This window comes from Dermacentor silvarum, chromosome 7 (genome assembly GCF_013339745.2).
Source record: "Dermacentor silvarum isolate Dsil-2018 chromosome 7, BIME_Dsil_1.4, whole genome shotgun sequence".
NCBI classification, from domain to species: domain Eukaryota; kingdom Metazoa; phylum Arthropoda; class Arachnida; order Ixodida; family Ixodidae; genus Dermacentor; species Dermacentor silvarum.
The window spans coordinates 4149118-4174107 of record NC_051160.1 but is presented as its reverse complement, the minus strand read 5'-3'; the positions used below and the strand labels follow the sequence as shown (position 1 = coordinate 4174107).

Below are 24990 nucleotides of genomic sequence, written 5' to 3'. Positions count from 1 at the left end.
TCGACGGGATTGTCGATATATATCCGAGGGATATCTTTATAGCTCGGTTTATAAGCGCGCCGCCGCCTCCGGGCCCTTGCCGATCAAACAGAATTATTATCCCGCTCGTTTCTCGGCCAGCCTTGGCTCGCTCCTATACAGATATGTGTGTGAGTACCGCACATACGTGTAGATGCACGCGTTGCGCGTATAACACGCCCACAGCGCGATACGTATCGACGTGCACCGGTCGGGCCGTATACCTCCTAATCTGGAGATCTTCTCAGGATTTTATACAAATATAGGCGGCGGATAAATTGCGTCTTCGCGTAAATAAGGATGCCTTGTTTTCTCACTGATACGCGCACGTAGTACGTGCGTGCATGTGTGCGTGTGTTCGTGATCGCTTGCACGTGTGTTCTTGTCGATACGTGTGCGTTCGTAAGTATCTATATACGCCGAGACGCGTATTTACCGTTCATTCTTCGCGCTTGTATGAACAAGATATACCTAGAAAAAAATAAATTTTAAGGAAATGTCAACACAGTCTGCCGTTAGCGAGGGCTTTTCGTGTGTGTACATGGCAGAATACGACCGTGAGATAACGCTTGATGTGTTTGCTCTGACAAAAACGAGCGGCTGATATATGGTGAAATATATACACAGCCCGGTCCGTTCGCTTGTTTATTTGTTCCTGCGAGAAAGTTTGCGAAGGAGGTGTTTTCGTAGTCACGTGCTTTACAAGCATGCGAGAGTAGTAAGAAATGTATCGGCCCCTTAATAAACTCTCGTCTATGCAATTTTCGTCCACACGAATCATCGGAGCCCGTTTATATACAATCGATGAACAACGCCGCAGTCTGCGGCGTTGTTATTGTGTAGAAAGGGCTCGTTTTCAGAATTAGAGGCCTTAACAAATCGAGAATTAACGGAGATGACATCTCGGTGGAGTTGCTGTGAATGGTGTCTGGTATGCCGCACAGTTTGTTACAATGAAAGCAGCATGCAACTATCGTTTTTTGTGGACTTCAATGGACCTTTGGCCCTGTTGAATGGGATCGTCAGTCCCTGAGAGAGAGAGAGAGAAAAGATAGGGAGGCAGACCAAGGTCGATCTCGCCCGGTTGGCTACCCTACACGTGGGCAGGGGGAAAGGCGGAAAGATGAGCATCAAGAAGGAGAGTCATTTTGCGAGCCACAGCACACAAAAGTTCACTGACATATAGATTCACTCATGATGAATGTTCACTCAGAAGCGCTCATCTAGTCCGGTTGCCTTCAAAAAGCGCATTAGCGCTTTGGTGGCCTTGTGCACACCAGAGGTCTTCGGCCAGGGTGCCAGGACCTTAGCTTCCGAGGACGGCCTGTCGATCGTCCATGTGGCTGAGACACACGCAGAACATCCCGTTGAGAGTTGTACGTTGGACAACGGCACAGAATGTGTTCTATGGTCTCATCCCATCCGCAAGAGTTGCATACGGCGCTGTTGGTCATTCCTTGGAGGAATGACCAACAGCGCCATTCGTGAATGCCATGTCCAATCTAGGCGGCACACTTAAATTGCTCCACGACGGGAGAATCCCGGTTGCAGACGACGTCCAACGAATATAATCTAGGTAAAGTCCGGCGGATTCCAATGTCGAAGTGTAGCGTTAGCACAACAGCCTGAAGTTTGCATGACCAGATACGCCAGCGGAGAGGGAGAAAACTGACGGTGATGACGATTATGATGATGATGATTATTATTATTATTGTTGTTGTTGTTATTATTATTATTATTATTATTATTATTATTATTATTATTATAACTGCTCACCCCGAACTCGACCAGCACTACATTGTCCTTCGGCGACTTCAATGTAGGTTTAATCGCGTTCTAACTTTTATGCACTCTCGGGAACATTTTCGCTATATAGTCGAAGCACGCGTGGTCGGTGCTCGGTCGTCATGTCTGGGCTTGCAGGTGTTATATATATATAGCCGCTGTACTGGCGCCTTCCTGCGTCAAACTCTGCGCACATGCAGCATAGTTAAAAGGTTTCGCATTGTGGGTTCGCCGCTGGAAGCGTCGTTTTGAAGCGCCCGAATTGCCTGCGTTGTCCGAGCGATTTAGTTTGAAGCATTTGGCGCTGTTTTTGGCCCGGTGACGCGGACGTTCGTTCCGGAGAGGCGAGCCGCAACAGCACCTGAACAATTTGTTAAATATGAAAGTACTTCACCCGCGGTGGTGGCCTAGTGACTTTGGTGTTGGGCTGCTAAGCCCGAGGGTGCGGGATCAAATACCGGCCACGGCGGTCGCATTTCGATGGGGGCGAAATGCAAAATTGTCCGTGGGCCGTCCATTAGGTGCACGTTAAAGAACCCCAGGAGGTTAGAACTAATCCGGAGTCTCCCACTACGGCGTGCCTCATCATAGCCTCCTATATACTTTATATGGCCTCATAATCATATAGTAGTTTAATCCCTTCCCCACTGCAGGGTAGCCTACCGAACTCAGCCTGGTTAACCTCCCTGCCTTTCCCTTATGACTTTTCTCTGTCTCTATCTGGCATCTAGAACCCCAGAATATCTCTTTTAAATCGATGTACTTCAATTACAACAGATTTAGCCAGACTTAGCAGAGCAGGTCTGTTAAATCTCAAGTTTAATAGTCACAATTCCTTCTTCATCTGGAGTGGCAGAGCAAAAACACTTTCTACGCTAATTTCAACTCCTTTGTGACTATGCGACTATTAAAATTATTATTAAAATGTAGTCTCCTGTATTTTTACAGTACCTGTCCAGTCGCTCCCAAATTATTTAGAGCGACTGGACTGGCATTGGACATTCGGACTGGCATTGGACCACTGGACAGACAGTGGTCCATTGCGGCGGCACCATGTTCCCAGACGTTATAACCCTGTTGTTAGAGCATGGGCATTAGTGGGTGGCTGGGTGCCATGCCGTATTGCACAAATACAGAGAAGAAGCATTCCAGGAGACAAGAGTCAGGTGTCCCCTTGGCTGTAAATTATTCCGCAACATCTTTGTGGGCCTTTGGGAACAAGAAGCCAGAAAGTGAAGCTCGCGGAAGTCGAAGCAGTTGAAGCTTGCTCGGCAGCAAAGGGCGATGAATACACTCAAAGTAAGGCAATGTATGAGCAAGTGTCCAAAACATTTCGACATTGCCACCACAAACGGGGCTATATGAATGGTTTGGTGCTATTCAGTAAAGGTGTGTTGTACTAATCAATCCATCGATTGATTCGTTTTAGCGTTTCAAAAGTACCACAGTATATATCTATAACAGACGCCTTAGTGAAGGGATTCGGACAATATATGTTTGGGGTTCTTTGATGCGTATTCAGCGCTCTGTATAGGGGCGTTTTTTTTTTTTTTTTTATTCATTCAGCCACTATTAAAGTTCGGCCGCTGCTGCCTGTAATCGCACCCGCAACCGCGGACTCAGTAGCACAGAACGCCATAACCACTGAGTAATCGCTGTGGGTATTTGGTAAGGTGTACACGGATCTGCATCATGTGCATGAAGCGCATGCCAATAAAGCAATTAATGCGCAATACTACCTGCTCGAGTGAAAGTGCGGCTCTCGCCTTGATAAGATATCACCAAGATGATAAGGAGTGGAGGACGCGGAAGCACCAAGCTACGGGCAGTTCATGTGCTTTCTAAGGGTGACGATTACAACGAATGGAAAGATAAGCAGCAGATGCCGGGGGCATAGATTGGTTCGTTATTCAAGATCGTATTTGCGGACGTGCTCCAGCGCAACTTGCACTTTATGCACTGCTATAGATAGTATCTCAATTTGCCTCGCGCCCCAAACACTTAATGCCGGACGTATCTGTGATACGACATGGACGTAATAAATATAGTGCGGAATTCTTAATTACGTTGATAATGTACTGATAAACACCGAATGCCAGTAGCGTCGTTTACGCCACACATTCTCAAGCTTTTATCGCAAAGGCCCGACAGGGATCCAATAGGCACTTTTCCATATGTCCACCCATAGAAACAACGGTGATATAGGCATGACCGACACCGCAGCATGTGGCGATTGCGGCAACACGGAAACAATTCGGCATGTTCTTTGCCACTGCCCGCAGTACAGTGTGCAGAGACAATCGCTTACCCTCGTGCTGAACCAATTGGACGACCTGCCTCTGTCGGTAGAAAGAACTTGGCAACATCGACGCGACTTAACATCGCATCAGAAGGCCGTGCAAGCGCTACTGCACTTATTCAGATCGACGGGTCGATGTGAACGCCTTTGACTGGAACGCCTTTTCTGTTACGTGTTCCTGTTTGTTTTTATTGTGATAGCAATTATATGGACATACCAAGCAGATTTCTGCCGTCGCCGTGAGGTTGCGTATAAATAAAGTCCAAGGGCGATAAAATAGTCGCCGCGCGCCGTATGCTGTAGTGAAGCGCGTGGAGGACGCGCGCTTTCACGGAGAGCGAACGCACGGCGGAGAGCAAACGCGACGTCTGCCGTCATGCGAAAGGCCGTGGGGGGATGGGAGAGAGGTAGGGGAGGCGACATTTAGCCGCGGCACCAAAAGCGTATCTTGCGACCACGCGCAAGGGGAAATGGAATCTCGCAGGCGAAAGGATGAAAGGGGGAAAGCAGCGCGGGAGAGAGGGGGTGCGGCTTCAGCTCTGCGAGCAACTGCGCACTGCGCGGGCGGTTGCGCGCACCGTATCTTGAAAGCGATCTGCAACACGGCTCCTACCTTTGTATGCACTGTGCTTTCGCCACTCAGTTTCCGTTGAAGCGATAGACCACACGAACCTTCGCTCGCTGCTACTGGCACGCTTGAATGTCCAGCGAATTAATCCGGAGCCCCTCACTACGGCGTCCCTCCTTACCGACTGTGCAGTATCTGCACGTTAAACAATTTCTTAAAACGTTTAGTTTATGCAGGGCACATGTCTTTAGCCTCCGTCTTGGAAGGGATTGAGGTGCCGACTTTCGTATTACTCGAGGGGAATACACATCAGTGAGGAAGGCTACGGGGCCTTTATGAAAGCTGTCTAACGATAGACGAGCAGACGTGACGCACTTTTCCTTTGTGACACCCGCCGTGGTTGCTCAGTGGCTATGGTGTTAGGCTGCTGCGCACGAGGTCGCGGGATCGAATCCCGGCTACGGCAGCCGCATTTCGATGGGGGCGAAATGCGAAAACACCCGTGTACTTAGATTTAGGTGCACGTTAAGGAACCCCAGGTGGTCCAAATTTCCGGAGTCCTCCACTACGGCGTGCCTCATAATCAGATCGTGGTTTTGGCACGTAAAACCCCATATTTTTTTTTCCTTTGTGACGGTATTTATTTCAAGTCTAGCAATCCATTGTTTCAAACCCGCGCGCTTCACACACATACGTATATGGACGTGGTTGCCTTGTGAAAGGCGAGTGTGATAAGCACGTCGTGGTTCGTGTACTCTTTCGTTATCATGGACTTCCGCATTTATCGCGGCGGTTGTTTTTCCCCTTCTGTTATACCCGTTGATCGGCTGTCCTTCCAGGCACTGCCTCAAGTCGGGCATTGAGCATTTGCTCTTACGTTACGAGTTTCTTGCGATCGCACGCTTGTGTAAAGCTGTGTCTGTGAATTAATAATGCATGCCCGATAGGACGGGACTGTGGTTTGCCGATAAACGTTGCCGGATTAGTTGCCGGATAAATGGCACTGTGGTTTATGAGAAACGCGGTATAGAAATATCAAACTAGATTTTACCTTATACTAGCGCCCCCCCCCCCCCCCCCCATCCCTTGGACGACTATATCAGCGCGTACTAATAATTCTTACGCTTTCTTAATTTTTTTTTTATTTACACATACTCCAGCCCATGTTATAGGGCTATAACAGGAGTGGTAGCAGTAGGGTAGCATGCAAAGCACAAGCACAAGCGAACAATTTAGAAGAAGTTAACTGAACAGTTAATGTATTCAACTTCTCGTTCTTACCGAGAACAATTACTGAGTGAAATAGATTTGATTAGAATGTCTTCATAGACTTTCAATCGGCCGACTCTTTTCAGCAACGGCTGGAAACGCTTTTTTTACACTAGTATTGTATAACGTTATTGTGTCATATTTTGTGTTGCACTGTATACGTTATAGTCTCTGTTTTTGTATTGTTTTCCCTCCAGTAATATTTGCAGGGAACTCTGTTGATGGAAGGCTCCGGAATATTTTGACCACCGGAGATTCGTTATTATCGTCTATAGCAGCAGAAGCAGCCTAATTATCAATGCTTGACAAAGGCTTCTCTCCCACAGAGATACCTAAGTGCTGCGTCAATTGAGCCCACGGTATGCCCAACAATTTTCCTATCTAATCACTCCACATTATCTATTGCCGCCATTGAACATAAATCCCTTTTCTTGGCACCTAATATATGCCGCAGTAATTGACCAGCTGTTTCTATCACACGCACTTGGACTCCCACTTCACTCTCTCAATCTCAACTATATATGATATCATTTACCTGCGTTCGGTTTTATCTCTACATAATCGGTGATGTTACATTTATAGCTCTAGACGTTGGTATCGTTATTTTATAGTTAATAGTCAACCTGCCCTGACGGATGAAAGCTTCACTTACCAAACTGCAGGCGAAATAAATTTTGAAGTGCAGCATTTCCATAACACGTCATGATGGTACAATCGTCGCTTCCTGTCTCTCGATTTTTTTTATTTATTCATTTATTTATGTATTGGTTTATTTATTTACAAACGCAACATCACAACGCGTGAAACGCGTTTATTCGGAAGCATGCCTAACGGCGCGATTGGTCGATTGGAAATGCTTGTAGATCGCTTTTTGACATTTAATAATTGTCATTCGAGAAGACAGAAATGAGATGAAATACAGAGAGAAAAATACAACTTGACAAACACATTAGCGCTCCGCATGCTCTGTAGCGTGGCTGGAAACAATTCACTTAGAAATCATTCAACATTATGAGAGCCATGGCGGTGAGAGGCACACAACCTATTTAATGCCTTTGAACGAAGCGTGCACCGCGCACATCACCGCTATGCATGCCGTAATGAGGAACCACGTTACAGCGTGCGGTAACCACGTGCTATACAGAATCATCGCGTTTCAGTCGTTGCCAACTGCGAACATATCTTGCGCATTCTGTGGAGCGCGCCGAGGAATTTGCACTATGGGCGTCTCCTCGAATATCGTCCCTCATTTTTGGTTTTGTTGTTTCGTTTTCGTTCTTTCGACCGCCCCCGTTTCTTTGTGTCCCAGATTCACTGCAGCAGCACGTCGCGTGTCACGGAAAGCCCGTCGCGACTACCGAGACACACCCTGTACGTATACAACGCAGAACGCAGCACCGAATGGACGGATGCTGTTTGCAGTGGCTCCCCCTGGCGTGACGGAGCGTATAGTGGCTCCCCCTGGCGTGAGCAGTACGCGATATGGGCGTGCTTCGGCGGTCTGGCCGAGACGGAGCCGGTGCCGCCTGCGAGCACGCGAAAGCCATCTGTCTCTTTGGAAAAGAATTCTGAAAACTACAAGAGCACATGGAGGAAAGAGGGAAGGGGTGGGAGGGAAGGGAAGGGGGGCGATACTGTGTCATATAAGAACATGTGCGTATATCACTCATCAAATCCGCTCCTTTTATTCCTAAAACATTTTGCTGTTGATGAAGCAAGGCTGCGTATGACTTTCATAGCATATTCCTTGCATGATTGTGCATCTGTATATCTCGGTGTTTAATTCGAAAAGAAGCTTTTTAGGCGATATCTTCCCGTACTTAACTGACTGTGGCTGCTGCTGCTGCTGTTGTTGCTGCTGGCCGGCCGAATAGGTCGTACACAGGGCAGTACTCATATACATTAACGGATTACGTCTATATGTACCCCAACCAATGTGTCGTCGGCTTCGCTCTCTTCTCTATACTGAATCACATGGTGAAACAACGAACGGTATCTAAATATATTCTCACTGCTACAAATAAACACCTCAAAGCGCGTAATTTATGCAATAAAGGAAAACTTTATATGCCTTCTTTCCCGGGGTTTAGCACGTCTGGTCTATTTGCTTCTTGCCGAGTAAGCTGGACCGGTCCTGGAGATAGTGCAATGCATAAAACTTGGCTAATACCTGAGATGGCGTAATGAAAAGGGGCCCGATCCTGGAGACAGCACAAGCAGCGATCGCGTTGATCACGTGGGTCACGTGGTGAGGGCTTCGGTGCATTGCTGGTTTGGAAGGCAGGCACGTAATCGCTAAGCAAGGGCGCGTTGCCGGAGATTAACGGTTTTACGAAATTTAATTAACAGCTTCGCGAAAGCTGCGCTTTCTATTGATTGCAAAATCTGAGATGGGTCTGTATCATTTATATTTAATTTTTGTTATCTATCTAACCAAGAAATCTGTGAAGTTAGCTACTTCTTCCCTGTTTAAAACTCATTAAAACATGAAGAAGTGACAGTTTATGTGTCCTTTCCCGCTGAAAAATAGTCTTCCTTTCTCCTTTACTGCGTATCCGTAAAAACAAAAACAAAAATAGTACTAACCTAGTATTGCCAGGAGTAGGTGCCCTGAAAGAGCCCCTTCATATATGCTGCATCGGTATGATTTTACCTAGAAATGAAGTCTCGGGAGTTATCTTTATCTTTTTCCTTCATGACTGAAGTGGATGCGTCTATGTCATCTGACGACCATTCTAAATGTGCCCACGCTAGCTTACTTCTTCCCCCTCTTCACCACTAATTTTAGAATATTATTCACATTTGAGATGTCAGTAAACCCCATGCAGGTTTTTAATTAACTAAGAGCAACGCCACGCGTACTGTGAGGGCTATATTTTATAGTACACTGTCCTAATCAGGGTGTCGGAACTAAATGTTTTTCGTTCTGGTTTTAGTGTCGTTCCACTGAAGAAATTTCTGTTCCAGTTCTGCTCCGGAAGGAAGAAAAAAAAAAAGATGATCCGTTATGGTTCATAACGGTTTTGATTCGCATGCAAAAATTTTCGAAGCAAGGTAGCGATAAAAGTATAGTATTTAGTTTTTTCAATACTTCGAGAAAAACTTTCTCAGTATTTATGTTTGTCCATATATTTCTCAAATATTTTTCTCAATTTATTTGTATATGGGCGCGGTTACCGTTTGATACGTTAACGCGAATGTGAGGCGGCTGACGACGAGGGCTTGTACTAGTCGTCTCGGTGAGGCCATCCTTGCTTCGCGTTATTCGGGCTATTATGAATTATGAATTCTGAGGTCATGCTCAGTGACTTGAGTCAAGGCAACATGGCAACATGATGTCAGAAGCAACACGTCATCGAGTGTACTCGCCGAAATGCGAGACCACTGTTCCGATAAAACGAACTTAAACGAACATAAACTAACGATAAAGCTTCGGTAACAAAGCGTTGTACCCGTAGAAAACGAAACGATAAGCTCTTCAGCGCGCGAGCCCTGGGTTTTGCTACGATGCCGATCTGCTAGTGCACCGAGCGGCAGGCTTAGATGATAATGTGGAGCGTTCGAACTATCGCTGCCTGAGATACGCGCCTATGTGGACCCTGAGATACGCGTTAATTCTGACGTTGCCGGACGTCTGTTGTTGCGGGTTGCCTACTTTCCCCTTGAACCGAAAACCGATCAAAAATATTTCGTTTTCACCCCGAAACAAAATAATAAATAACGTTTCCGTTACGTTTTCGTTCGAAAATATCGTTTTTTATCATTTTTTGTTTTTGTTTTCGTTCCGTTCCCACACACTGGCCTTAATGTTTCGCGTCACCGCCCATTCCTCAACAATCGCACACCCATTCTCTAGCCCAAAATATCACAGCATTTTCTCTAACTCAACACCCTGTGAAAGTGCTGACCCCACCTAAACCCTATACTATGAATCGAAACATAAAATAATAATAATTACATCGGCACGGCCTATTTATATTTGCCTCGGAAGTAAGCATTCCTACTTTGATTTGTTTGTAATCGCACGCAAGAAAAAATAAAGCTGGATGCTTAATTTAAAGTAACTTTCACAAACTACAACAAAATAACAAGAAAGCTACAATGAAAGGATTTGGTGACTGTGACCAGTAATTTTACAATTATAAATATGGCTACCGTAATTTATTCTTGCGGTCAAAATAGATTGAATTTGTTTAAGTGTATTTTTGCTTTGTTACATTGTTTTATTTGCTTCGAGTCCGAGCAGCCTAACCTCTTGCGTCATCATGTATATGAAAACAGAGGTGCCTGTATCCGAAAGAAACCGGGAATACAACACGCATGGGATATATTGCAAATGAATTCCTCTGTAATGAAATGTACTGCTTGAGTCATCGCGGCGTATACAAGTGCTTTCAGCCGCTTTTGCGAGCACGTTCGAACAGCGTTACGCCTTCCAGTAGCGGTTTTATTCCGTGGTGGTTAATCAGATCAAACTTTATTGCTGTGTACATTACTTCATACATTATTCATTGTATACTATGCATATTAGAATAGTATGCGAGCGTTGCATAGGCGTTGCAATACCCGAAAAGAACTGGTAAAGAAGGAGGCATATTTCCTAAAAGGGAAGCAAAAACAAAGAACCAATCGAGAGAGCGTACCAGTTTGGTTGAAACTGTTTTGTCATGGTTATTCTTTAGGGGAAAGGTAGAGAGTTGTTTATTGATGTGCGTTTTGACGTAACTCACGTTGTACAAGAGACGAGTAAAAATGTTGGCCTGCGCAGGGATCGAACCTACGACCTTCGCGTTATTAGCACGACGCTCTAACCGACTGAGCTAGCAGGCCAGGCGAGACAAGTAGCGAATGCATATGTAGTGTATACTGAGATAACATTATTCGGTGATTTTGAATGGATAGTTTTTTTTTTTTTTTTTTTTATTCGTGCATCGCTTGAACTGCGCAGCCTTTATAAAATACCACTGTTTGAAGCTAGCCTTTAGCATGACATATATTTTTAACTCACTGTAACTGCTGATTAAAGGTTGTAGGAGAATAACGTGCGATTACCTTCGGCAAACAGTTTCACTACACGTTATCGCATACGTGTTTCGTTAGGCTTGTTTTCGCTCCAGTGACGTCATGGTACACTCCGCTGTTAGAGGCTCTTACGTGATTGCCGCATATTCTAGGATTAGCTTGGTCCCGCCCGATGAGCGTGTGACACACATGCATGTTTTATTAATGTGTTGTTATCCACCCTTTCTTTCTCTTAGTTCACTCTCCTGTTCGTCACTCACTATTATTTTCTTATGTGCCCCTCCAGGTGGCAGTTGCCAGGTAGCTTTCTCCTCTCGATTGTTTTATGTATTCAAACAAAATCAATCAATCAATCTATCTATCTAATGTTTATTAGTTAGTTAGTTAGTTAGTTAGTTAGTTAGTTAGTTAGTTAGTTAGTTAGTTAGTTAGTTAGTTAGTTAGTTAGTTAGTTAGTTAGTTAGTTAGTTAGTTAGTTAGTTAGTTAGTTAGTTAGTTAGTTAGTTAGTTAGTTAGTTAGTTAGTTAGTTAGTTAGTTAGTTAGTTAAATTGGGGGCGCAAAAGCGACTTAGGCTTTGTGGCGCCAGTCACAGGGTGTTAAAGTCAATGATAGAAAAGAGTAAAACCTGCGTTATTTAAAGTCTGTTCAAAGAGCCTACTTCGTCCAAAAATTTCACTACATCTGTACAAGGGACAAGGGAATCGTCTCCCAAAATGAGAATGGGGTGTAGTGGTACATGCAGATCGTATAGACAGTGGAAATGTTTTTGTCTTTGTCTTTCGATATGTGGGCACGTAATTAGAATGTGTAGTACCGTAAGTGGTTCTTGACATTTATCACATACCGGTTGTGCTTCCTTTATGAGTAGATAATTGTGTGCGAGGTGTGTGTGCCCTATTCGGAGTCTGGCTAAAATTACCTCCATGAAGCGTTCTTGGTGATAGCAGGTTTTCCATTCACCTAGCACCGGTTTGATGATGTGCATAATGCTTATTATAGTGTCCAGGAACAGCTATGGAGCGTTCGTACTGGTGCACTTGAAAGGTAATACGTGAGACAAAATATGCAGAGAGGACAACTGTGGTAGACAAAACAATGCGAGAAGGAGTAATTACAAATAGGGAAACCGAAAACGAGGAGGTGGGTGTAAAATGGAACTAATGATACAACGTGATTATCTACATATACACAAAACAGAGGAAATGAACTCTGAAATATGTTAATACAGACATGATCAAGAAGCTTTGGACAACGTATAATGCCATGGACCTCCTTATAGAGGAACAGATGGTCTGATTTAATACGTCGTGATTTTAGAGGTGTGAGTTGAAGTATATTTGGGAGGGCAGAACTATGGCCGTCAGAACGCGAAAAGTGGTGCTTGAAAATAGATATCAATTTATTCTGGACGCGTTCAATGATGTCGGAAGTATAATTGTACGTTCCGCCCCAGACTACAGAGGCATACTCTAGTAGTGGAAGACACACCGTAGAATACAATTCCAGAAAGGCAACAGGCGATTGGAAGTCATGCAATATACGAAAAACAATAGAGAGTTTTAGGTAAGGTGACGCAAGCCGCACCCAAGCGCTGGGGGACGCAGTTCCATCGTAATTAGCGCTCTTTTGTGCTCGCTTTGAGTTCTTTTGTATGCCCGGTGGTTGGCGTCCCCCTACGCTTGGGTGCGACTTGTGTCCCCTAACCTAAATAGCAAGAGCGCGAAGGGCACGTTGTTTCGCATATGAAGCATTTGAAGAGAAGCTATAGCGTTTTGTCGAAGTACACACCAAGATCATTCATTTCATCGACCCTAGGCAATGGAACATCTCGAAGGGTGTATAAAAACTGCACATGGTGTGTTTTTCGCGTGTAAGCTAATATGGTATTTTTCACGTATAAGCTAATATAGTTTTCAGAAGCGTTTAAGTGTACCTTATTGTCTCTGCACCAGTTTGTTTAAAAGTGAAAAATCTTCTTTTTGGAGGTCGATGCAGTTGCGAACACTTTCGATAGTCCTAAATAGCTTTATGTCGTCAGCATATAGACGGAATGAAGAGTGTTGAATTGCTGATGAAGTGTCATTAGACGCTGTTTATTTTGACTTAAGCAAATAATTTGATGTAGTTTGTCATGGACTCACAAAGCTCACGCAAATGGACATACCTCCTTCCATCACCCCCCTGTTATCTAATAAGAAGAGAAGAAACCAGAGAACGGATCCTTGAGGAGCTCCGCTAATGACTTAATAACGAGCAGAGCTCGGTCCATTAATGTTAACGAAGCAAGTTCTGTTTCTTCGACAATTAGATAATAGAGCGGTGATGGAATAAGGTATAGCCATTTGCGTGAGCTTTGTGCGAAGACGCCCATGACAAACTACCTCAAATGCTTTACTTAGGTAAAAGTAAACAGCATCTAATGGGCTCCTATACTCTGTGCTGTGTGTACACTGGAAGCACGGTCTTAAATGTAACCAGGTTCACTGTTGTGGAGCACCCAGCTGACACAGAGCCGTGTTATTCATCTATTAAAATGTTCTTAGCACTAACAGAAAGCAGAGAATACAATGCAGATTCAAACACCTTAGACGCAGCTCAGAGGATAGATATGGACTGGTAGTTAATCACTGCACTTTTAGCACCCGATGTATGTACGGGCATTACCCATGCTATTATTAATAATACCAATGGTTCTAAATCCTATACTGCTCCATTGTGCCCTGACAATAATATCCACTTAGAAGAAAAGTAGCCGTAATAATAATAAATAATAAAGCTGATGCTGATAACGATCTCCGTAAGCGATGGAGTAGTATAGGAGATGGCCACCGGTAGAAAAACAACCTGTGGCAGTAATCACAGTTCACTGGCAGCGTTCATCATCATCAACATTTTTGTAAGCCATACTTCCTTATTAACTACCTTTTGCGCAGCACAACAATGAAGTGTATTAGCAAATGTATTAGGGGCCAGTCTATAGTAGCGTCGGCGAGCGAAAAACTAATCCGCACGCGTTCCAACGTCCAAAAAAGAGGCGCATTTCCTCGCCCTCTCCCCCATTATGCGCAAGCGTTTAACAAACGGCAAGTCTTGACCAGCGAATGCCCTTCTTGTTGTTGCTCTTGTTGCCTCAAAGCATGGCTCCTACCTTCTTCTCAGATCATTTCTGATTTCTTCTTTCTCGGCCTTAGTTTCGTTGGATTGCGGGATCGACGCTTCCTGCATGGGTCTCAGTCTCAATTTTTCTCGATCGTAGGCTTGGTCTGCGTGGGTGGAGTCTTGTGGAGAGGAGATCAGTGCACAGCGTATCTGCCAGCACTTCTTCGGCCGGCCCCTCATTTCTGTCATTTCCAAAGCAAACTCGCAACAGCGCGTTACAAGCGCGATGCATAGGCAGAGAAACAGATGCACGACAAACATGGCACTGTTGCATCTTGTATACAGAGTTGTACCTGTTTATTTGCCTATGTCCCATATGTATTTTCTATAAATGTCTAACTCGGCCGAAAACCACACCCTTCTAGCATTTTTAAGTTTCGGCGTCTGCCCGTTTCCATATTTTGTGAACGTTATAATTAAAGGCAAAAGATGAGACATCCACCCAATCGTAGCAATTGCTACAAAGGAAACCCATACGGGTTCCTCGAAAGAAAAGCCTCGCAGTTGAAGAAAAATTCGTCCTGGTCTTGGACTCGAACCCGGGACCACCGCCTTTCCGGAGCAGCCGCTCAACCATCTGAGCTAACCATCTGAGTCCCGGACCAGGACGAATTTTTCTTCAACTGCGAGGCTTTTCTTTCGAGGAACCCGTATGGGTTTCCTTCGTAGCAATTGCTATGATTGGGTGGATGTATCATTTTTTTCTTTAGTTACTTCTCTCCACCTAGCGGGTTTCCGCTGAACTACTACGTCAACGTTATAATTAGTCCCTGTCGCAGATATTTTCAGCAGGCGCCTAAAAAAAGCCCTCATGCTATGGGCTGCGGCTTTAGTACCTTCTGTGCGGACGACGATGATGATGATGATTAATTGGCATCTCCTTTGAAACGGGGCGGTGACAAATAGTCACCAGGCCTGCTTCAGTTAATAAGGTATGCTATACATGCTTTTCATTATAGCATTTTTGTATACGTCTCCTCAATCTTTTTTTTTTCCTCACAAATTCTCTATCTACCTTATACCGCTACCTATGTCTGTAACGGATCCGGTCGTATAATTCTCTTCCCTTCTTTTTTTTTTCCGCCAATACTCTAAACGTATCTTGCTTACATCGACTGCTGACCAGTTGATGCTTCCTTCCAATTTAAATCCAAGCACTTCTCGAAGGTGTACGTTACCTCCGGGTCTCACTGGGTAAATCCGTTCGCATTCTATTAAGATGTGCTGAGTTGTCTCCGGACTTTTGCTGCAGCATAGAAATGCCTCATCTTCCTAATATTTGCTCCGGTATGTGTTTATTCTTAGGCAACCAGCTCGAGCCTTAAATAGCAAGGCACTGCACTTTGTGTTATCGTACAGATTTTCCCTTCTAATTTCTTTCTTCTCATTCTTGTAAATCTTCATGGTCTTCTTTGTTTCCTTTTTTTGCATCGAATTTAACCGTCTCTGTTTCTCTCACTTTCTGATGACTCTTGGTAGTCTATTTACACTTTCAATTATCCCGTACTTGGTTGCCAACTTCCTTGACCTCTTCCTCCATTCTGTGTCCATGCCTTTCAAGTACAGATACTTGTGCACTTTAGCCACCCATTTATTTTGATCCATGTTCCTGAGTCTTCAAAGCTAATTTTGCTCTGCCCTTCTCTGACTTCAAAAGAGGCCCAACCCATGTCACCCTGCTCTGCCTCGTTTGAGGTTTTACCGTGGGCTCTCAAAGCCAAGCGGCCTACAGATCTTTGGTTGACTTCTAACCCCAACAAGATATCAAGATATACCAAGACAAGATATAGCACCGAGGTGATACCTAGCGAGCGCTGCTCTATTCACAGGCGCCGTCATGGGCTGCCTAGGCCTCAGGTGCGAAGTAATCCACCACGCCGAGTATTTCGCAATGATGTCGAACCTAACTGCCGATTTCTTCGACTTTCTACGAACTACAAAGTTAACTTCACGATAGAATATTCGTTGAGCCATGACAGGCCCGATAATTTTATTGGGCTGTACGGCTGATGGTGCGCGTATCCACGTTCTAACGTTCCAACAACATGATGAAGGGAAGAAAAAAAAAACGACTAGAAATGACGTAGAAAAAACGACTACTTGCTGTGAAAATCAGCACAAACTTTCTCTGTGTTCTCGCTGCATGCGCCAGATGAATGCAAGAAAGCCATATAGCGTAAGAAGGCTCCTTACCGTCCCGCTTCTCTTTATGCAGGCCATGCACGCGAGCCTGACGGCGCAGCCCACCGCACCGCCCAGTCCGAGCGAGGCAGGCATGACGCCTGGTGCTTTCCACGGATTCCAACCGCATTTATCCGGGTCGCGAAACTCTGCCGTATCGAGAGAAGGTCTGTGTATACGTGTTTGTGCGCGTGCTCTGTATACATAACAGCGAAGAACTCGCTCGCTGTGTCCATCGCTGAGCGCATGTTTCCTTCGCCCCTTCCTCTGGCCAGCCATGGCCGGCATGGAAGATAAACATTCGTTACACGAAGCCGGCCACTATTTGCTCGTTTGCCATACACCTTACTTCTCCCCCGCCCTCACTTTGCCGGATTCCCATCCCCACACGACGTTACTGTTCGAACAGAAATACTATTGGATTTGTCTCTCTGCCCTGTGTGCGTGCGTGTGTGTGTGCCAGCGCGCATTCCTGTGTATGTAGCCTGCGTGCTTGCGTGCGTGCAATGCGCTTACATACAGCATTTACAGGCACGAACAGGGGGTAACGCAAGGTATACGACTGTCGTTTTACGTGGCGTTGGTTTTACACGCCGTGGTGTCCCGTTAACAAGAGAATGCTGCATGTTGATTGCGAGGTTGCAGGTTTTATTCCCAATTGCAACGACAACGTGCTATCGTGAACGTAACGCAGAAATACTCGCATCCTGAAACTTCAGTGCACGCTCACGAAACCGAAGTGCTCAAGATGATGCAAGTAGGAATGTTACAAAAAAATTAAGAAAGAAAGAAAAGAAAGGAGTATATCTCCACATAAAAATTCGGTCACAAAGCGCTTTATCTTTGCCCATAACCAAACGGACAGACAATCTAACTAACAAGCAGACAAGTTTAATTGAAGTTAAATAGTTAAATATAACTCCATGTTTCCTTCATTTTCAAAAGTGCGCTGATCGAACTTGTTATATGAATATGCAACTGGAGTACCAGTACATATACTATTATAGGCTCAACACTAAACCGTGCACGCTGCTTATAGTGCATTCCAGCGAGACTATAGCCCCTTCAGTCACGAATTGTGATCGACTGTCGATAAAAGTATTAATTTACATAATTGTATGCCAAGGTGCTGCAGACTTCATTAAGAGCAAGTCAAGGCAGTACAATGACTTTTTCTGCATGTTATGGTGAGTCACCGTAATTACAGAGTGATTAAGTATTTAATTATTGTGCACTCAGCAATGATACGTTTCTTCATAAAAAAGGAATTAAATCGGTAGCGCAAATTACTTGCACAGGTTAATTATTGGTTGCAAGCATTACTAGAACGAAAAAAAAAATTCGCAGTTGCTTCATAAACGTCTTACGTCACACCTCCCGTCGAACACTGTAGTGCCTTTCTCCAAAGCGATATTCGGTAGCGATAGATTTCCCTCAGAATTAAAATGAATGTACTTGAGGTAAACAGAACGTTCAATTTACCCTAAGCCTAATTTTTGTGGTCTCTTCCTTGCCACAACTGCACAGAAATGGCAAAAGTAAGTCGCGCCCCCAAACGTGCACACCGTGACTGAAGGGGATAGATAAAGCCTCGGGGAATAGAAAGTCACCTTGGAGCACGACATGCGCCATTTATAATGCTCGTTCGGGCCATCTCTGATGGCAAAATGCGAAAGACGAATCCGCAGCTTAACCATTTACTGCATTTTACACGGCATGGTTACACAACGCTTGTCGGTGTGGTTTCGCGCTATAAACGTGTAAAACCAGCAACGCCGAACCTCCAATCTTATCATAGACGCTTATATAACAGTAAGCAACGGCAAGTCTTGCTTCTCAACAACCCACAATATTCCCCGAGCATAAGGCCTCGAGTCGTTCGTGGGACCATGTTTGCCGTGTACTTATAAGGCTCATAATTCACTCAGCAATGAATTATGCGCCCTTCAACAACCTTTACACGAAAAAATATTCTTTAATTCTGCTTTTATCTTTGGGCCTCCTTTTGTTGTTGTTTGGTTATTTGTTTGTTTGTTGCGGTATCGCCGTGTAATAAGCATAAGGAAGTCGTCCGAGGCCCACGTAGCAGGCGAGGCAGAGGGAGGGCCGTGAGGCATACCGCTCGCTGGAGTCCCACGGGAAATCTTGGCCGTTTTCTCCGAGTCCTAGCCGCCCCGTTTTCCTTTCGTTATTGCGTTTTCTAGCGGCACTTCTCGCCATCCTCCTTCTCAGACTCATCCCCGTGCTCAGCCTCATACTCCTCATTGTCTTTACACCTTGTGGCTCACGTTGCCATCAGAGTGGTTTCTTTTTTCTCTCTCTCTCCGCATTATTTGTTCGAAGGCGGATGAGGCAGCGCGGTGGTGGCGCTCACTGGCGTTCCCCTGGCGTCTTGAACTCTGGTTTCCGGAAGAAGTTGAGGAGGCGTATGAGAGAGAGGAAGGACAGAAAAGAAAAAAAAAAACGTTAATTCGTGCACTTCGTGCACTGGGAGGAAGTGTCAGTGTAAAATCAAATTACATTCACTTATTATATTCTTTTTTTTTTTTGAACATCTGCATTTGTCGTCCACGTTTCTTGAAGAGTTTACAGTATATATACACACACATATACACGTATAGACTGGTCACTTAAGCGTACAAAGAGGCCACGAACTGAGCTATAGAGAAAGGTAAACGGGAAGCAAAAAAATTTTAAGTACCGGGAAGCGCGCTCGTTTTTATTTATACCAGCGCCAATTCTGTCTTTGTATGTGTACGTCTGGGGGGAGTTCGCGTCTTGGTGCGTGCACACACGGACTCTCGGTGGCCTCGCGGTGTGTGCGTTCGGGTTGGTCCGTTGGCCTGCCGGCTCCGTGTTTGCGGTGAAGTCCGCTATGTGCGGACGTAATGAGCTGTGTGCTTTTCTTATTTGTGTGCGTCTGTGTCGCTTTCCGTTATATTGCGTTTACGTCGGCGCGCTTCTTGCCGGCTGTATGTGTGTGTACGTGCGGATGTGCTGTTTTCTGGGCATGTTGCTGCCGAGTGTACCGCGGATAACCTACAACGTCTGGTGGATAGTATACACACGTCTGCAATGTCTGTCCGTTCACCGACGAAACGCACGTTGTTTCCTATACAGCTCACATTGAGGCGGTGGTAGGATTCGTGGGTAAACAAGAGCTCCTGGCTGTTCTGACGAAACGGTTGTGTGTGTATAAGTTGACCATGTATGAGAGAGAAAGAGAGACACAAGAAGAGACAGGGGAGGCACGCAGCAACAGTATTGGTCAACAGAGCAATTGCTACCTCTATACGTGGATCTATGCGCGTGTACATAGACTTGGCGTGCATTCTTCGGCATCTTCGTGCCGTCGTGAGCAGATACTTTCCTCTGAAGAGCTTCCCTTCTTTACCGTGGCCAGCGCTCCCTGGTGAGAGTACCGGATAACGAGATAGGAGAACCTGTGTGTATTGATGGGAATTGGGATTTCAAGCGGGCCTCTCTAGACGTTCTTTCGTGACGCATGTACCACGTCGTGGGCTGCGTTTGTTAACCCTGGCGCGACGTTGTGTACACGCAGTCAAACGCCGGTTTATCACGAAGCCTGCCTATTGATAATGTTCGATTTAACAGCGTGTTTTCGATTCACCGACGCATATTCACACAGTCTAATCCGTTCAAATCCTCGAAGCAACAAATTACACCCAGCACCTCGCCCAATTAAACGAATTTTTGGTGGAAGTATGGGTAAAACATGGGGAAATATGCATGTGCCAGTTGAAGGACGCCATCGACCTATTCAGAATATTCACTGCACTTATGAATAGACGATAAGTGCGTACGCAGGCAAAAAATGTATCGTTATTCGCTTTGGAAAAAGTATGATGTCATTCGCACTAGTGTCTAAAGTGTTTTTCCTTTAACGAAGCTGCCCATTTAACGAAATAATTCTCGGGTCCCATCGATTTCTTTAAATCTAGGTATATGTGTGGTGTATGTATCGCATAGTCTATCACTAACCATTAGGATTACCTGACCGTTTAGGAGCAGCGAGTTAATAGGGGTGTGCGAATACTCGAAACTTTCGACTAACGATTCGAACAGTGCAATATTCGATTCGATCTTCGAACCGAACGGTCACTATTTATAAATGCGAATATTCTTTTCGAATCGTTTTCGAATGCTTCAAAACGTCAGCTGTGCCCAATCAAACATCGAATTGGATCAAAAGTACGATAAATTTCGACTCCGCGTGCATGGTATAGGCATAAAGCATGATAAGTTGATAACCTACGTAGAGGAGCATACTACGTGGCTCAGGGAGTCAGATTTGATTGGCCTTACAGCGATGATTAACACTCTTTGAAATGTCACGTGTACGCGAACAAACTGATATATTGATTTCTAATGCTCTATTTGTGCTTTTTAATAAACAATGCTTCATAACGTACAATACAATGACAGAAACTTTTTTAACGTTATGAATACTAGGATGCGATCATTGTTATGTAGCAATTAATTGTGAAAATTGCTGCTCATTATTCGAGAACTTTTCGAAAAGCATCCGATATTCGATTTGGTCTCAAAAATTACCCTTCGGACACTCCTATGAGTTATGTGTGTCGGTTCAACACACGATGTATAAACAGGTAAACAGACACGTTTGACAAATGTATAAGGCGGAAACAAGCGTTCTCAGAATAGACCTTTCCATTAGCCGCGTGCATGAATCAATAAGTGGTTATGGCGCCTTCTGAGCACGGGTTTCCATGATTTCCTTCTAGCCATAGCGGTCGCATTGTGATGGAGGTAAAATGCAAAAACGCTCGTTCATTTGCATCTAGGATCTCTTTAGGGGAGGTCAGCAAAAATATATGGTGCCCCTCCACTACGCCAGTCTCTTACATAATATACCAAATCAGTCAACTAATCGATTGATCAATTTTCGTCAGTATTAATAACATCGAGTTTATTGCATAGGAAACTCAAAACGTTTTCATTCTACATAAAACAGCAATATTTCCGCCTCTGCCTTTCCGTCGTGTTCTCATCAGAGGCAATTAAGTGCTTGATCGAACGATTAATGTCCAGCCGAATACTTTACCGTGGCCAAACATGGTGCACCGCCATACCTTGCGCAAACTTCGTGATGTGCCTAGGTACGTGGTGCCATTATATATATATATATATATATATATATATATATATATATATGTGTGTGTGTGTGTGTGTGTGTGTGTGTGTGTGTGTGTGTGTGTGTGTGTGTGTGTGTGTGTGTGTGTGTGTGTGTGTGTGTGTGTGTGTGTGTGTGTGTGTCCTGTCTATCATGTGTCACGTTTTAAAAAAGACGGGCTATTCTACGCGAATATACGAATACAATCAAGTGCATATTGTTCACAGTCGAGTAGAACAGCCGCAGTAATCTTGTTGGTGATGCCAGTCAATTTATTAATTCATTTCAATTAGCTATGTTTTTATTAGTGCTCTGGATGGCGTGCTGTCAATGAAGAATTTGTAGAAAATCGAAAGAAACTTAAAATTGGCATGTTATCAGTTAGGTACTTTTTGCCCGTTTATTTCTTCCGGATGATAAAGAGAACCCGCGAGAAATGAAAAAAAAAATCACGTGACTAATGGTTCGCCCGCATAAAACAGCTGCGGTTAGTCAAGGAATCTTTTTTATTTTTATTTTCCGCCGACTTTCTTTATCAGCCGGAAAAAATAAACGGGCAAAAAGTACCTGGCTGAAAGCATGCCAGCTTTAAGTATATTTCAATTTCCTGCAAGTTCTTCACGGACAGCACGATATTTCAAGCAGTAATTAACAATTTGCTAATTGGAAATAATTATCACATTGAATGACATCACCAAAAAATTACTGGCGGCTACTCTACTCGACTGTGAACAATACGCACTTGGTCTTTTTTTAACAACACGATGCATGATAGCTGGGACACCCTGTGTATATATATATATATTGCGAATTTCAATGGACTTTGGAAGCTGTTTTAGTAGAATATTTGCATGACGAAAAAAAAGTAAATAAAAAGAAAGGTAACATTGGGACACCCCAAGGCTCTTTAACACTACCAGCACCAGAAGATGAGGACTTCAGCAAAAAAACCAAACTCCCAAATAAAAAGGAAAACGAACAAAAGGAGTAGCGCGGGGAAAAACCCTTCTCTAAAACAACAAACCCACGTCATCACAGCGTTCGTTTGCATGCGTTCAACCCTAGAGAGACGGCTTCCGGCAGCGCGAAACGTATATATGAATTTCCTAGGCGCCTCGTTCCCCCTCCTTTTCTTTATTTCCTATATGACAGAGAGGTCTGCTTCTAAAGCGGAACTGCCATGGGTGCTTGGGTGCTTGGCTGGCTTGGCTTGGCTGACTGACTGGCTCGAGAGGCGGCTGCGTAGCTCCTCTCGTAGCTTATGGAGAGATGAAGGTGGAGGGGTTTTTAAAGAAATGCGAGAAATAAAAGGAAGAAGGGGGATTCCCCCGCCCATAACGGCGATGTGCGAAGTGGCCTCACTGCCTCGAAAGCAGAACTACCTCTCTCCCGCCACGTGACGGCGAGTGCAGATTTGCATAGAGCCCCTTCAGCTCGGCGATGGTTTCTCTGCAAGGTAGTTGTGTTATGCAAGAGAGCCTCCTTTTGGGCATGCGGAACGCGCGTTGCGATCGAAGTCGACGTGGGAAAACGAAGGCGAGCCTTGCCAGGGCGTCTACGAGAAGTTGCACCGCGCCGCTCCAAACCTGCACTTCGGTATCGGGCCTTCATGAAAGCTCACGTAGATATAAACCAAAGCTGCATTCCCTTTATTTCTGTATAGTATTTCCGGAACGACACACGGTGCACCAGTGTCATTTCACTCCCTTCGCTGTCTTGATGAGGAATGACGTCACATGCGTAAACCGGGCCGTCTGACGACCTCTGCTTGTTGTGACACTCCGCTCCGCACCGAGCTACGTAGGGCGTTGGTGGTGGCGGTCTTGGTTGTCGTATCTTGTGCGCACGGTATAGTATTTTGGTTCGAAGCTATTGATAATTCTCTATGGTTACTTGCTGCGTCGTAGTGATATGTCAAAATGCATTATGAATGGATTTGCGTTCGGTAATGTCATTGCGGAAGAAGTTGCCGTTGCGAATCAATCTTCCTGCTCAATTTAGGATCGTTTTGTTGATTAAGTTGAACGTGCCGAAGCTGCAATGACGGCATGAAAAACGCCGTAGTTATCCTGATTATAGTTTTGACCAGCTCGTATTCTTTGACGCGCGCCCAAAACGCGTTTAAAGTAGTGCGGCCACTTTTCGGACAGGTGACGGATGGCGACACGATGACTTTTTAACTATACCGGTACTGTATGCAGTAACAGTATTAACAGTAGTAACAGTATACAGTACTATGGCTTACAAGAACTTTCTGTGGACCTAGTTGGTGCATACTTGACAATTTTTTAAGGCGCAAACAAGTGACACGGCGAAAAAGGAAGGTCAAGCGCCTGTCCTGTGTTTGACCTTCCTTTTGTGCCGTCTCTCTTGTCTTTCGCCTTAAAAAAATTGCCACGTGTACAGTAACAGTACAGTAATAGTAACTCTAATTTTAAGCGTTTTATATAGATGCCAAACAATCGTAAGAACGCGGTGCTGCCGCAGTCGCGCCGGGCCGGTCCAAGAACAAAGGACTGAGGAAGCGAGGAACTGTGGGTACACAATGTTGCCCGACCATTCCCGGAATCACAGGGATGTTTGGCAAGAAACGAAAACTAAACTTGAGTTAATGTCGAACACAGTACGCGAGCTTGTGTCTCGTGCCACAGCTACCAAAACGTGGGCGTCGCTGTCGAGAATCGAGATCGCAACCTCGTGCTGTGTACAACAGGCCAACATGACCACTAGAAGTCACCACGACGGACCACGTTTTATATTTACTGCATCGACCATCGACGATGTTGTATATATACTGGTTATTGTGCATCGCGGCTCAACATGAAACAAGACTAAGGTATACGGGCCGTCAGAGAATCTGGATAACATTTCAACAGCAGCACCAATGGCTGTCAAATTAATTTTCAGTGCTGTAGGCCACTTACTTTTATACACTACAAATTTCTGAAAACAGTCCAATGACAACACTAAAGAGACCAAACTGAGTGTTCATTACCAAGTGTTTAATTTGTTACAACAATTGCGAGTTTCATGAAACCCGACGAAACTACACGGACGTTCGACGTGGCAGGAACACGCTCTTTATACAAATTAGTTAACCATTTATGCATGCGTGGCATACTCGTTGAAAGTGTAGTGGCGGGTTACTCAGACACGATATCATCAGATTACTCTCTAGAATTTATCTGGTATTTAAAAGGAAAAAGAAACGTTTGAAATCAATCAATCATTAATTTACTAGTATGCTTACTACATTTCTCTTTTCTAAAGCAATATATATATATATATATATATATATATATATATATAATCAGTAACGACTAAAGTAAATAAAATCAAGATAAGTATGTTGCTGCAGAGAGTTAGATCAACATCTGACTACTGTGCACGCCGCTACACATATGTAAATTATACTTCGCAGCCTTTAATCGTTGTTTGAGGATGTACGACAGGTCCCAAACGCACAGCTCATGCATAAGTTTACAGCGCCACTTATCACAAACCCTGTGGCTAGCGTATATGGCTAACGAAGA

General features: G+C 44.6%; 1 long non-coding RNA gene and 1 other non-coding gene across 2 annotated transcripts in view; one reads left to right on the top strand and one right to left on the bottom strand.

Moving 5' to 3' along the window:
* The window catches only part of LOC119457456 (uncharacterized), a 233798-nt gene that overhangs the window by 152724 nt on the left and 56084 nt on the right, over window positions 1-24990 (top strand). Inside the window, exon 3 of the long non-coding RNA XR_005193269.2 lies at window positions 16337-16469. This is a non-coding gene — a long non-coding RNA (uncharacterized LOC119457456). The remainder of the gene's footprint in view (window positions 1-16336; window positions 16470-24990) is intronic.
* On the bottom strand, window positions 10696-10769 carry Trnai-aau (transfer RNA isoleucine (anticodon AAU)). Its single transcript has one exon. It is a non-coding gene; the product is annotated as a tRNA-Ile (tRNA).